We start from the raw sequence: 14,548 nt of genomic DNA, 5'->3' as shown, positions 1-14,548 counted from the left end.
ATATATTAGTAACATCCTTCTTAGATCTAAAAGCAAGCCAAGCATCCTTTAATCTAAAACCACATTCCTTGGACAAATCACTAAAATTACATCATGAGAGTTAGTATTCAGGGGAAGGTTCAAAATTTGTTGAATAAATAAAGTTAGGAATAACATTAGAAAATTTTGATAGTCCCAACAATTTCAATAATGAAGTAATTCACCTTAATGGCCGCAGTGGAAGAGGAGTTAATAATAGAATCAATAGACTGGTCTCCCAACCAACGGTCTTGCCAAAAGAAAATATTACCATTACCAAGCCCCCAAGAGATTAAGGGTTTAATAGCCCATTTAAATTTTCTAAGTCTCTGCCATACTATAAAATCATCTTGGTTGAAATAATAGGTAGTAGTATTTTTACCCACACAATATTTAGCATACATGAAATTAGCCCATAGGATCACTTTAGCACAAAAGTTGTACCACAGTTTGAAAGAAAAAGTATAAGCCAAATCATTCATACTCTTACGACCCAAGGCCCCTTCTTCCAAGACACCACAACAATTGTCCCAAGAGGACGCAATAATTTTTTGAATTGCTACTAGTCCCTTTCCAAAAGAATTTATTGATTAGTTTATCAATTTGGTTGCAAACTACTTGAGTAAGGAGCTTAGTTTGAAAATTATAAACATGCAAGGAATAAAGGACACTTTTGATAGTAATTAATCTACCCCCAAAACTTAGAAAATTAGAATCCCAAGATAAAAGCTTATTCTGCACAGAAGTAATAAAATCATCAAAAAGAAATGTTTTCTTTCTGGCTTTAAAAAGAGAGACCCCAAGATACTAAATAGGTAAATGACCATGCATAAAATAAGATTAGTCTTTAATAGACATAATATGGTCGTTAGGCACTCTCTTGGGGGCAATAAAATATCACTTCTTTTTATTCAGAGAAAGACCACTGACCATATAAAATTGATGAAAGAAATTCATAAGTTTATTAATCCTATTAATAGAATTATTAGTAAAAATAATAAAGTTATCAACAAAACATAAGTGAGAAATAGGCGGACAACCGAAAGTTCTAAAGTAAAGGATAGGATAATACTCTAAGTGGTTGGTTAGGCCTCTAGAAAAGTAATCAGTCTTAATAATGAAGAGGGTAGGAGAAATCATGTCGCCCTATCTTAAACCATGAGAGGATTTAAAAAAAAAACCATTGTTATTTTTGTTAACAATAATAGAAAAATAAGTGCCTTCAATGCAGGTTCTAATAAGCTTAATGAAAACTGAATCAAAACCAAAAAATGAAAAATATTATAAAAAAAGTTCCAATCAAGGTTGTCATAGGCCATAGAAATATCAATCTTCAAAACCAAGTTATAACTTCTCACCCTAACATCTAGTTCTTGAAAAAATTCTTGGGCCAGTAGAATGCTATCAGAAATGGCTCACCCTTTCACAAAACTCATTCGAAAAGGAGATATAATTCTAGGAAAAATAGAAGTGTAGCAACCCATAAGAATTTTAGAAAGTAATTTATAAAAAAGGTACACAGACTAATAGGTCTTAAATCATTCCAATTACTAACAGAGTTATTCTTGGGAATAAACATAATAGAAGTAGAGGTAAAAAACTTAAGAAATGAATTACCCGCAAAATAAATCCATAATAACATAATAAATATCATTACTAATAATATGCCAGGACTTCTAAAAAAACTTAGCGGTGAAGCCATCTGGCTCAGCCACAGAAACACCATTCATTCCGCATGAACAATCTCTTTGACTTCCTCTAAAGAATGAAGTATAGAAAGAAACTCATTATCCTCTTGAGATATAGGGTTAGGAATAATAAAAGGATTAACAATATAACTAGGAGTAAACTCCTTATTGAAAAGGTTTTGAAAATGCTGAACCACAAAATTAACAATTTCCAAGCTATCCTTAGTCACAGACCCATCCTCCTGATGAATTTTGTTAATACAATTTTTGGCCCCTTTTCTATTAACCAAGGCATGGAAATATTTGGTATTATTATCACCTTTAACAAGATATTTATCAATGACTTTTTCTTTCCAAAAAGCCTCCTACTTGCTTGTAAATTACAAAGGCAATCTTTAGCGTCCCTTATTAAGCTGAAGTTAGCATCATAAGGATTAACTTGAGACATAGTTTCAAAATTATTCACTTATTTCTTAGCTTCCTAGATATTAGTAAAATGATTTTTAAAAACATTATGATTCCACCAATTTAAAACTTGATTAAGCCTTTTCATCTTAAACCAAAATCTCCTCATGGCAAAGATAGAGTTATCGGAATGTAACAGAGCTTGTCAATTATCCCGAACCAAATCTATAAAGATTCATGAAGCAACCACATGTTTTAAAATCTGAATTGAGGGGAAGAGTTAATTTTCCTTGTCTTTAGACTAATTAACATGGGGGAATGGTCAGAGAGAGTCCTACAAAGATGCTCGACAGTAATAACATTAAAAGAGTTAAGCCAAAAATCATTAAATAATAATCTATCCAACCATTATCATAAGTGACCCTAGTTCCAAGTGAATTTATTACCAGAGAAACATATATCAATTAAATTACAGTCCATAATCATGTTACTAAAACCCTTCAGAGACCAATAGGAAGGAGAAGAGGCCCCTGTATGCTTAGAAGGATTAGCAATAGTGTTAAAATCACTACCAACATGCCAAGGTAAATAACAAATACTATAAAAATTACTTAGTTGATCACATAGTAATTTCCTAGTATACCGAGAAAAAGTAGTATAAATAAAGGAGGCACAACAATAAAATTTTAAAACTTCCACATTATAATGCATCACTTGAGTAAAATCATCAATAACAACAATCTTAACAGGATCCTTCCATAAAACCCATATCTTATTAGCCACATTCAAAATAACATACTTAAATCCCAAAAACCAGATGTACTAACCAAATTTGAAGAAAATATAAAAGGTTTAAGAAAAGTAAGAATAAAAACATTGTAAATATGAAATAAGTTCTTAACTCTTAACCTAGAAGAGGGAAACCCAATGCCCCTAACATTCCGAATAATAGAATTAAATATTAAAAACATAATTAATGACAAGTATGCGAACGGGTGGTTCTAGGCAATTATAAAATGATGTTCTTATTCTTCCTACCTCTCATGCTTTGAAACTTGATATAACTAATGCCGTTATTATTTTTAGTAAATCATTAATCCATAATATCGATATCCTAAGTATCAGTAAAAGCATCACTATGATAATCAGAGTTTAAAGGAAGCTTACTATCATCGGTCAAACCTTTATGTATAACCTCCTACTGCAATTCACCTTCCTAAAAAATAAATCCATCCTCCAAATTAGTTTTACTTCTTAAGTCACAACCAACATTACCTTCCACCATATAGCTTTGGCCTTCCTCCTCAGTAAGAACAATAGTTTGAGTAGGCACAATATGAGAGCAATTATTTTTTGACATCATGAAATCCATATTAGACTAATTTTTGTTAATAACACAATGAGTAATAGATGAAGATGAAGCAATATTTTGATTAGTAGTAATAGCTAACATTTGCTCATCCACATTTTGATAGACACTACTAAAAGAAGAGATAGAGTGAGGATTTTCAATCTGGTCACAACTCGGATTATCATTATGGATGGAATGTGGTTCATTATGAGTTATGGAACATAGTATTTGGTCCTCTGTAGCATCCTTCACATTAGTGACATTACCCTCAACCACATCAGGAATAGTTTCTTCAATAATAACTGCATATGAGAAACATTACCCTCAACCACAATATGATTAGGTTTCACAATATCAAGGTCAACCGAAGGGGAAACATTCCCATATGATGGTTTGGTTGTAAGCTTCTCCTTTTGAAGTTGGGCATGCAACCTATAACATTCATTTAACCCATGACCATGCATCTTACAATGAGTGCAAAAATGGGTAAGTTTTCCCATTAAATTCAGAACCAATCAAAATTTCATTAGGATGTTTATTAGAAATATCCAACTCAACTAAAAAGTGGGCCACAGATGGCCTAGAGGTAGATGTCATAGCTTGGTCGATCTACAATGGCCTACCAAAGATCTAAGCCAAACAAAATAAGATCTGAGAATTAAAAAGTGAAGATGCAAGTTTGAGAATGATATCCACACATGGACTGTAGGAGATTCCTCCTGGACATTAAAATCAATAGTCCATTTTAAAAATCTATTTTGACAAGCTTTTATATAGTAAGATCTCCTTGAAAAAAATGTGACTGTAATCAAGATCATTTCTAAGTTGAATCTTAATATGATGAGGGTCTAATAAGCCAATGTGAAAAGAGTTAAAAAGCATGAGGTTAACAAAAACTTTCGAATACCATCCAAATTAAGGAGATGAAGAACAAACTTGACGACCAAAGTAAGAGCAAAAGGCGTAGCTAGCTGTGAGACTACGGAGCTATTGAACATTAAAGCCAGACAGCCTTTAGAAGAAGTTTATGTAAAATTAAATTTAGCAGAAGTCGAAGATGCACTCGCCAAGACATCCTTAAATGACCGGAATTCTCCATCAAGTGACAAAGAAAGAGCTGGGTTAGGTGACGCCCGGGACGTCATCTCCTAGGATAAGCAAAGGCAAAAAGAACCTCAAAATAAATCACAAGACACATTGATCAAACCAAAAGGGAAGAAATCACCAAGAAAAAACCAAACAAATGATGCCAGGAGCGAAGAGAGGAAGCGAGAGAGCAAAACCCTAAATCTCCTTGAAATCCCTAGAGCAGGGGAGCCATTCTTTGCAAGGAAAACTAGTACATTGTTTTGATAAAACTCATGGAGGGGCCTACTCATAGAATAAAATGGGAAAAACACATCCTTAAAGATCCATAAGCTCATCTAAAAATATAGCCTTTAAAATAAACCTAAGAGCTATTGGTTCTACTAATTACAATTAAAGAATAGAATAAACAAAAAACCAAAGCCAGCCCTAGGAACGAACAAGCAAAAAGGGTAGTAACCGCATTCAGAAAATCAAAGGAGATCCACATCAAGCAGAAAAACCACCATAAGCTCAGCAGTCAAATTTCCATCCAAATTCAAATAGCACCACAACAGAAAACTGCACTTCCACACAACCCAACACCCCAAGGCCCAAAGCAACAGCCACCAAGCCAAACACGAAACACTATTTCTTGGATTTCCTCTTCCTTAGTTTACCCACCCGATCAAAAGTATGATGTAAACCATCAACCTTTTCATACACTACCTCTTCATCACCTTCAGAAGCGGAAGATGAAGAGCAATCAAGCCAATCCATTTATACCATAATAATTGTACCACCACCAAAATAGGCCTTCCCTGACCTCAACATAACTTGAGATAGAAGAACATTAGGCGAGATAAGATAAATAGGAACATCAACTTGAGCTTCACCACCAACACTCCCCATAATAAGGTGAAGAAAAACTGGTGCATTAGGATTGAAATGGCCAGCAGAGCTTTCTAAATCACCAGGCTTATCCTTAGCTACCAACTCAAGATCTTAACTAATGACCTTCTCCAATCCATCAATGTTATCCTCAACATTATGAGCCAAAGAAACAATAAAATCCTCCACCAAACCCTCACTAATCAAATTAGCATCAACATTCTCAAGGTGACCCCATTAGGAGAAACAAAATTATCTGTATTAAGGCAAAAATCATCACCACCAACTAATGTAGCAATATTCTCTTACTCCCTAACATTAATACAAACAGGATCACACCCATCGGCATCAATGGAATCAAGAGGAACACCATCACCAAAATTATCCACCCCAATCAATGGTGGATTAACACCAACCTCATGAGAAGAATGATTGGCAATGTAGACTTCCTCCCGCACAGGAGGGAAAGCACCCAAATTAGGAAATAAAACGGGGCAATCATTTCTAAAATAACCCAAAGATTTACAATGGGAGTAATACGGGGAAATACTTCCATCTCCATAGATTGAAAGTAATACTCAGAATCATAGCCATGCCATACTTGATTAGGATACAATTTAGTAATATATAACTCAAAAAGTATCGGAGACACCGAAGGTCTAATACCATTAATAGAAGCATTATCGGTGCGTAGGGGTCTACCAAACAAAGACCCTAAACCATGCACAATTCAGGGAGAAAAGAGATGAGGATGGAGGTAGGTAAATGACAACCAAATGGGAATAACAGGTGATTCAACATTAATATCAAAGTGAGGAGACCACTTAAAGAGCTTAATGTAACAGTTGTTGATGAAATAAGAATGATGGGAGAATACCCAGTAATAATCAAAATCATTCCTTAGCATAATCAAAATATTATTAGGATTCAACAAAGTAAATAAAAACCCACCTATTAGTTTAAGATTAAGAAAAATAATTTGAATGGAATCTAGTGGTGGATGGAAAGGAAGAAATTTCCAACTAAAGCAAATTCAAATAGAGCAATAAGTGAGCACATTTCATCCTAAGAAATTAACAAGGCAGGCAAGTCATGGCAGGAGGAAGGTTTGAGCGGAGGAAGCGATGGTGAGGCTGACTCACTGGATAAAACATCATGAAAAGACCACAATTTATGTTTCACAACCAAAAAATTGGGGTCACTCAAATGATGAGCGGCCATGCCAGCTTAAAAGGAGAAATAGAGAGAAATGGATGATTAGGGAAGAGCGAATACCCAATGAAGGAGTGGAACATAAGATGGGCTCCAGCTCCCAAGCAGCTCAAAGGAACTACAAGAGAAGGCTTAACATTTGCGAGCATGATCAGGATCTTTAGCGAAGAAGATGGGCACTTAGGGCTTTGCACTAGCTGTATGGAGGTTTCAAAAGAGGACTGCTTCTGTGTGAGGGATGAGTGTTAGGAAAAATAGTACTTTTTTTTAGGGAAAACCACAGAGGGGCCTATGCATTAATTAAGAAAAAATGTACAATGTCCATAAAGGGACCTCAAGCTCACTAATTGTCAAAAGAGCAGGAAAAATAAAATAAATTAACTAGGAGCTTGAGTTCCCATCCAAGCAAAATAATAATAAAACCTTGGTAAATTCTTTAATGCACAAGAACTAGCACCCAAAAATGATGAAAATAATAAAAAAGGCTTTGAGATCTAGCATCACATCCAGCTCCTTCTCCAAATTGTCACCACCACAGACACCAGCACTAAAGGGTGATAACCACAAAATTAAGTAGTGTAAAAGTTCCAAGAGCTGAACAAACTATAGTAAAAAGAGAGACACAAGGGAAAATTAATAAAATGCCAAAACTTATTGACAGGCCATTCCGAGAAACAACCATCGACCTTATGAACCCCAACAACATAATAAAAAAAAATGCAAAAATGGTTATCATCCTTGTTCACCTACATAGTAAGATAACCCAAAAAATCAATTAAAGCGATTAATATAGAATCATTAATCCCAATAAAGGAAAACAAAATTCAGATGAAATTGGGTTGGGGACAAGCAGAAGAAAAACCCAACCAGTAAAGAGAGATGAAAAAGTAAGGAAAACTTGGATAATATAGCTTCTGGCAACCCATGGAAATAACCATCCAACCATAGCCCATAAGATACTAGAGCAAACAATAAAAGACCATCAACCTGGGCCAAACTAACTTGTTAAAATACCAATCACTAAAAGGAGAAACACTATAGTAACATAGTAGGAAACTAGGAGACGTCCCACCAAAGCTTGGCATTAAAAAACCAATAACCCAAACCACAACCACCAAAAGAATCAAAAGACACAAAAAATTCCCAATTGTGCAGGAGACAGGGAACTCCAACACAAATAAAAATACATAAGAAAGAACCAAGCCTAGGACATTAAGCAACAAACAACATAACCAAAGTAAAATAATAGTAGATTCCCTCTAGCTCCATACCAAGGCAAAGAGCATCAGGGAATAAGAACCAAAACGAACCAAAACAGCCCACCAGCATCAATAAAAATAACTCCAAGGTAGTGACATGGGCCTTCAACCAGCAACAAAGAGGAAAATCCAAACATAAAATTGACCCGTAATCCAAATCCTTCCTCACTGCCAAAACCACAGGGCTACCCAGAAAACAAAAAGGATGAAGAATACTATAATCAGAACATAAATAAAGCCAATCTGAGGACATAGAACACAGGAAAACACCCTAGAAGAAAGTACTTTTTTGAAGGGGAAACCCACGGAGGGGCCTATATGTTAATTATAAGAAAAAAGTACAAATCCCTTAGAGGGGCCTTGAGCTCTCTAATGCTCAAAAGAGCTACATAAATAAAACAAAAAAAACCTATGAGCTCAAGATCCCTGCTAATGAAAAATACATTAACATCTAGATACATTCTGTGGTGCACAAGCAGAAGAACCTAAAAAAAAGGAAGGCAGCAAAATTTGACATTGAGGTCCAGCTTCTTAGCCAAAAAATGGTAGCATGATCGCATGCACATATAAACTCTTACAAAAAAAGATATAGGCCTTAAAAAAGATAGCACAATACACTATAATCGGTAAGAGGAAGAGAATACCACTAGTAAGTCATATTACAAGAAGTAAAAGGCCAGCAAGGAATGCTATCCAGATTCCAACAAAGGTTTGAATAGAAACAAGAGAAAGCATCGTTGTTACAGTTTGAAGGAACAAAAGGCAACCCCATAAACTGGCCATCAGAGCAGAAACCAAGGAAACAGAGAGCTACCCCAACACCCCAATCTCAGAAAACCAAGCCAACCATGACTTCTAGGACAAATATGATAAGAGAAATTAGTAGCAAAGAGGGATGTAATGATTAGCACCATAACAAAAAAAAAATGCCCAGAGGTGAGTCATAGAGAAATCCCCAAAGTCACTCAAACTTCAAACACCCCATAGAACATGAGAACCAAGAGTAAGGGTGATAGACCTCATAAGATTATAGGAGATTAGTAGCCCCTACAAAAAGTACCAGAAACTCACCAACAAATAATATAAATGACCTAGAAAAGAAATAATGGCGGGCAACAGCAAATAATATAAGACCCACTCAAAAAAATCAATGCAAAATTTTCCCAGGAAGGAGAAAAAAAAAAAAGATATACATAAAATTTATGTTACCCCATCCACAAACATAATTTCCAAACAGGCCAGAAATAATGCATCCCAGCAAACAATACCTACCAACCAGAAACTCAAGTAAAAAATAGACAAGCGCAAAGTAAATCACCAAATAAAAGATTAAATGAGAGAAACAACCTAGAGAAGAAAAGGAAAATAGAACAAAGATAAACAGAGAGCATGCCTCCAAATACCAAAGGCACATGGTTAAACACCACAACTAGTAAGGCCATTAAGATCTAATATAAGGCATAGCAATTTTGTCTAAATTTAACAGACCCCGCAAAGGCGTAGGGAGATTTGTAGGAATAAAATCAGTCATATAATTGAGGCCAGGTCCCCATTTGGCAATCCAATTAGTACATGAATTAACATCCTTCTGTATAAGAGAGAAAGAGAGCTTCATAAAAGTAAACAGATGCTTAATGTGGTAAACAGATAAAAAAGAGAGGAACCACACAATGAGTCCGCTAAATAATTAAACAAATGGAAAAGAAACTTAGAATCCACTTCAATGCAAGTGTTGGTTAAATCCAGAGAAATACAAGTCTTAATACCATAGAGGATAGACAACATAAAAGCTTTACTCTCATCACAATTCTATAAAGGGCTAGTAAAAGACATAATGAGGCTACCATAATAATCTCTTATAACCCCACCACAACCCAAAGAATACCTAGAAATATCACTAGACACATTTAATTTATAAAAGTTAAGAGGAGGCTTGATCCAAAAGACAAGCCTAAGATCTTTAAGAATATGATCAACCATCAGCTTAATGCCTAAATCATCATCAACAAAATAGTAATTCTTAAAATTCCTAATGGAGAGTAGATTAACAGAGAAAAGAGCATCAACCTTATCTTTAACCCTTTGAATAATCCTTTAGTGGCTCATAACAATACCATTGAGGATAGAGTTATTCCTATCCAACAAAATACACCATAAAATGAGAGAAGGAATATCGTTTATGATATGGCCTTTGGTGTTGATAAACCAAAAGTTAAAGAAATTAAAGGTAGACATTTTAGCATTAAAATAATTCAGTTTAAAGATGTCATCAAAATAAATCCAAGTTTTAATAGCTAAGGAGCCGAAAAGAAAAACATGATGGAAATTTTCAACATGACAACAATATTGGCATTTGGACGGGAGGTTAAAACCTCTTTTAATTAAAATGTCATCTATGGGATGAATTTATTTAAATGTCTCCAAACAAAAACTGCAACGGTAGAGGAAATACTTTTAAGCCAAAGCAAACAGAAAATATGAGAAGTCTGATTCTTAGATCTAAAAGCATGCCACACATCCTTTAATCTAAAACACCCATCTCTAAATGAGCTACATAAGAGGGAATCATCCGAAATAGTATTAAGGGGGAGATTCAAATTCTGTTGAATAATAGGATCAAGAAGAACATTAGAAAGCTTGTCATAATCCCAAAAAATATCAGAAAAAAAAAATGATACACCTTAACATCCAAGTTAGAGGAGGTATTAGTAAGGGAGTCAATAGAATTGCCCCCAACCCATCGATTTTGCTAAAAGTAGATCTCAGCATTACCAAGACCCCTGATAATGAAGGGTTCAACACTCATTTTAATATTGTACATCCTCTTCCAAACCTTAGAGTCACCAATCTTAAACCAACAAGTAGTCGGATGTTTACCCACACAATACTTAGCAAACATAAAATTCCCCCCCAAGCATTTTTAGTATAGAAATTGTTCCATAACTTAAACAAAAAAGCACGAGCCAAATCATTACAACTTTTGAAACCCAAACCACTTTCAGCAAGATTTCCACAATACTTATCCCAAGAAGCCCAAATAATTTTGGAATTGTTGCAAGCCCCCTTCTAGAAAAAAAATGTTAAAAAGTCTAGCAATCCTATTGCAAATAACTTGAGTAGGCAAAAGAGTTTAAAAAATATAAACCGATAACGAGCAAAGAAAATTATGAACAAGAATTAAATGACCTCCAAAAGAAAGAAAAGAAGAATCCTAAGATTGAAGTTTGTTTTACACAGAAGTAATCAAGTCATCAAAAAGAAAATTCTTCTTTTTACCTTTAAAAAGGGGGACTCCAAGGTATTTAATAGGTAACTGGTCATTCACAAACTAGTAGAATTTTAAATAGCCAAAACATGATCAATAGGCATTCTCTTAGGAAGGATAAAACAACATTTATGTTTGTTAAAGCAAGACCACAAACCAATTAAAATTGGTGAAAAAAAATCATAAGTTTATTAAGTATATTAATGAAAGCATTAGTTAAAACAAATAAAATCATCAGCAAAACAAAGGTAAGAAATTGAAAAACCACCTAAAGTACAGAAATAATGGCTAGGACAATTTTCAAAATGGTTAGCAAGGCCATACGGTATGATTTATATCGTACTGTACGATGTGTTACTTATCCAAAACTTTAGCTGTTAGATTAGTTTAAGTAAGTTTATTAGCTGTTCATACTATACAAATATATTTATACTATACGATTTATTTTGAATACTTACTTAAAGTAATTCATGATTAGTGGAATAAATCAAGGTGTAATCTCTGATTAGTCATCGTACTGTATAAATATGTTCATCCTATATGAACCGAGGATATTTTTGACCCGAGACATTTTGACTAATCATACTATACGAAGTAGGCCATACCCTATAATGTATAGAGATGAGTTTTGATCATTCCGTATGAATAGAAGAGTTTTACCGATCATACTGTATGAGGTTATATCATACTTTACGATTGTATTCAGAATTTTTGACCTATTCATAAGCCTTCGCACTAGGATGAAGCTTGTTTATACTAATTGTACTGTACGATATGTAATCATAATGTACAATAGTAACAGCTACTTTGAAAAATTCAAGGTTTTTTAAGCCCATTTAAGTATCAAAAAGTTATGTTTTTGTAGTGTGACTATGAGAGGGGAACGTGATTAGAGAGGGAATCCTTGGGAGAGAGCTCTTGAGAATATTTTAAGGTTTGAGAGAGGAAGAAGAGGGTGAGCTTGGTGAGGGAGAAGTAGTGTGAAGGAGATCACACGGTTGCTCCATTTTTGCTGCACTTTGTTCCTCCTATGGCCTGAGAAGTTCTTGTGGGAGGTTCTCTGAGGGGGAGACACTTCTACATCCGTTTCCTCAAAAGTTCTCTTCCTTCTGTAGGAGGGAGAAAAATGAGAAGGTACGCTACCATCGCCAGGAGGGTGACAAAGAGCATGGCACTCCGCCATGCCGGGTGGGTGAAAGTGAGTCTAGTAAGGGCTTCTTTGCCTTGCGAACGGGGAAAAAGGAGAACTATTATTTAGTAGTGAAATACCCGGAGTGGAGGAGTGGACATAGGTCAAGTGACTGAAGCACTATAAAATCTCTGGTGTGATTTTTCCTTCACTGCTTTTACTTTTTCTTGCATTTTATTTTCATTATAATTGCTTGGTGAAATTCATTGAAAAATTCATTGTTGCTATTTGCGTTCAATTACTCACTTCCGCATTAGTTAAAATTTTCTATAAAAAATTTAAAAACACAAAAATTTTAGAACTCCTGTTTAGGATTCTTTATTGCAACAAGCTTTTTGCAATTCACCCCCCCCCCCCTCATAGCACATCTAGTAATTTCAATTGGTATCAGAGAAATTTCAATTGGTATCAGAGCGGGGTTTCAAAAATAGCATTTTAGAAAACATTGACAATTGATCATGTCTCATTTTGGTAATCGTAATACCGCGGAGGGTTACTAAATAACCCGTCTACCTCTTTTTTTTAACCATATTCCATTTGATTTCTGGAAAATTAGAATGTCAACTTTTTAACAATCTATTGATTACTTCATGTGGATGTTAGTAAATGATGGTTACATTGCACAATTTAAAATTGTGAATGGAGTGAAAACTTTAGTACCTTTTAATGAATGGAGCAATGAGAATAGGGAGTTAGCTCAATTGAATGCAAAGTGCTTAAACTATTTCTTTTGTGAATTAAAATCTGAGGACTACATGAGAGTATCTACCTGTGCTACTGGTAAGGAGATTTGGGATAGACTGTTTATCACGTATGAAGGAACTGGTGAAGTTAAATAGTCTAGACTTAACATTTTATTGCATGATTATGAACTCTTTCGTATGAAACCTAACAAAATAATATCTGACATGTACATTAGGTTCACCCAAATTGTGACATCCTTACATGCATTAGGTAAAGAAATTTCAAATTTTGAAAAGGTTAACAGGATTCTTAGATGCTTACCTAGCTCTTATGAAGCTAAAATTACTACTATCACTGAATCTAAAGATCTAAACATTTATTCTATTGATAATTTGCTTAGGTCACTCATTGCATATGAGCAAGGGGTGAGTCAAAGGCAAAATGATGCAGGTGAAAAGAAAAAGGAGAAAATGGTGGCATTAAAAGCAAACAACTCGGAAAGTGAAAGCTCTGCAGCGGAAGAAGAAGATAACATAGCCTTGATGACCCGACAGTTCAAGAACATTTTGAAAAGAAAATAAAGGAATCATCAGAACTATTGGAATAAAGGTAAAAGCTCAAAAACTACTAAAGTTTCATATGATACAATTTGTTTTGAGTGTAGGAAACCAGGTCATCTCCGAGCTGACTGTCCCAACATAAAGAGTCAACTAGCAAAGGAAAAAGGCGAGGACAAAGCTAAGTACAAGAAGGGGAAGATGAAGACATAAAAGGCATTTTGGGTCGACTCTACCTCAGAATTATTAGAAGAAGAAGCAGAGGAGGAGGTAACAAATTTATTTTTAATGGCTAACGACAATCTTGATCAATCGGATCAAGATGAGGTATGTCAACTATCATATGAAGATCTATTGCTTATTTTTGAAAAAATCCATGACTCACATAGGAAATTGAAAAAGATGCATGCTAGTCTTAATATTAATTTTAGTACTTTACAAACAGAGCATGTTTGCTTAGTTAAAGAACATTCTAATTTAGACATAGATCATATATCCCTGCTTGATGAGTATGAAGCATTAAATAAAAAGCATATGAATCCTTAAAAATAATGCATGTTGAACTAGAAGAGGACTTTGACAGACTAGATAAACTTGCATTGGAGGTAGATCATAGTGAACATCTGTTAAAATGGTAAGTTCATGGATTGACATATCAAAACAACACATTTAAAGAAAAAAAATCAAAGAACTAGAAAAAGAAAAGGCTTCACTCTTATTAGGCCAATGGAAGAGACAACACCATTCATATAGGTTAGTAAACCCATTTCCCGGTGTTAGGTGCTTCTCTTGTGGCATGCTAGGTCATATTGCCCGCACATGCATGATTCACCATAGGACATACCTAGTATGGAGACCAAAATTGCATCCATCACAACATAGCATGCATACATTTGATTCATGCAAGCATAAGAGGAACCCAAACTCACTTGGGTTCCCAAATATAACCCTTGAATGAAATTGT

Source organism: Dendrobium catenatum, unplaced genomic scaffold (assembly GCF_001605985.2).
Source record: "Dendrobium catenatum unplaced genomic scaffold, ASM160598v2 fragScaff_scaffold_1464, whole genome shotgun sequence".
Taxonomy (NCBI): domain Eukaryota; kingdom Viridiplantae; phylum Streptophyta; class Magnoliopsida; order Asparagales; family Orchidaceae; genus Dendrobium; species Dendrobium catenatum.
The sequence above is the reverse complement of the archived record's forward strand: the minus strand, read 5'-3'. Positions refer to the sequence as shown.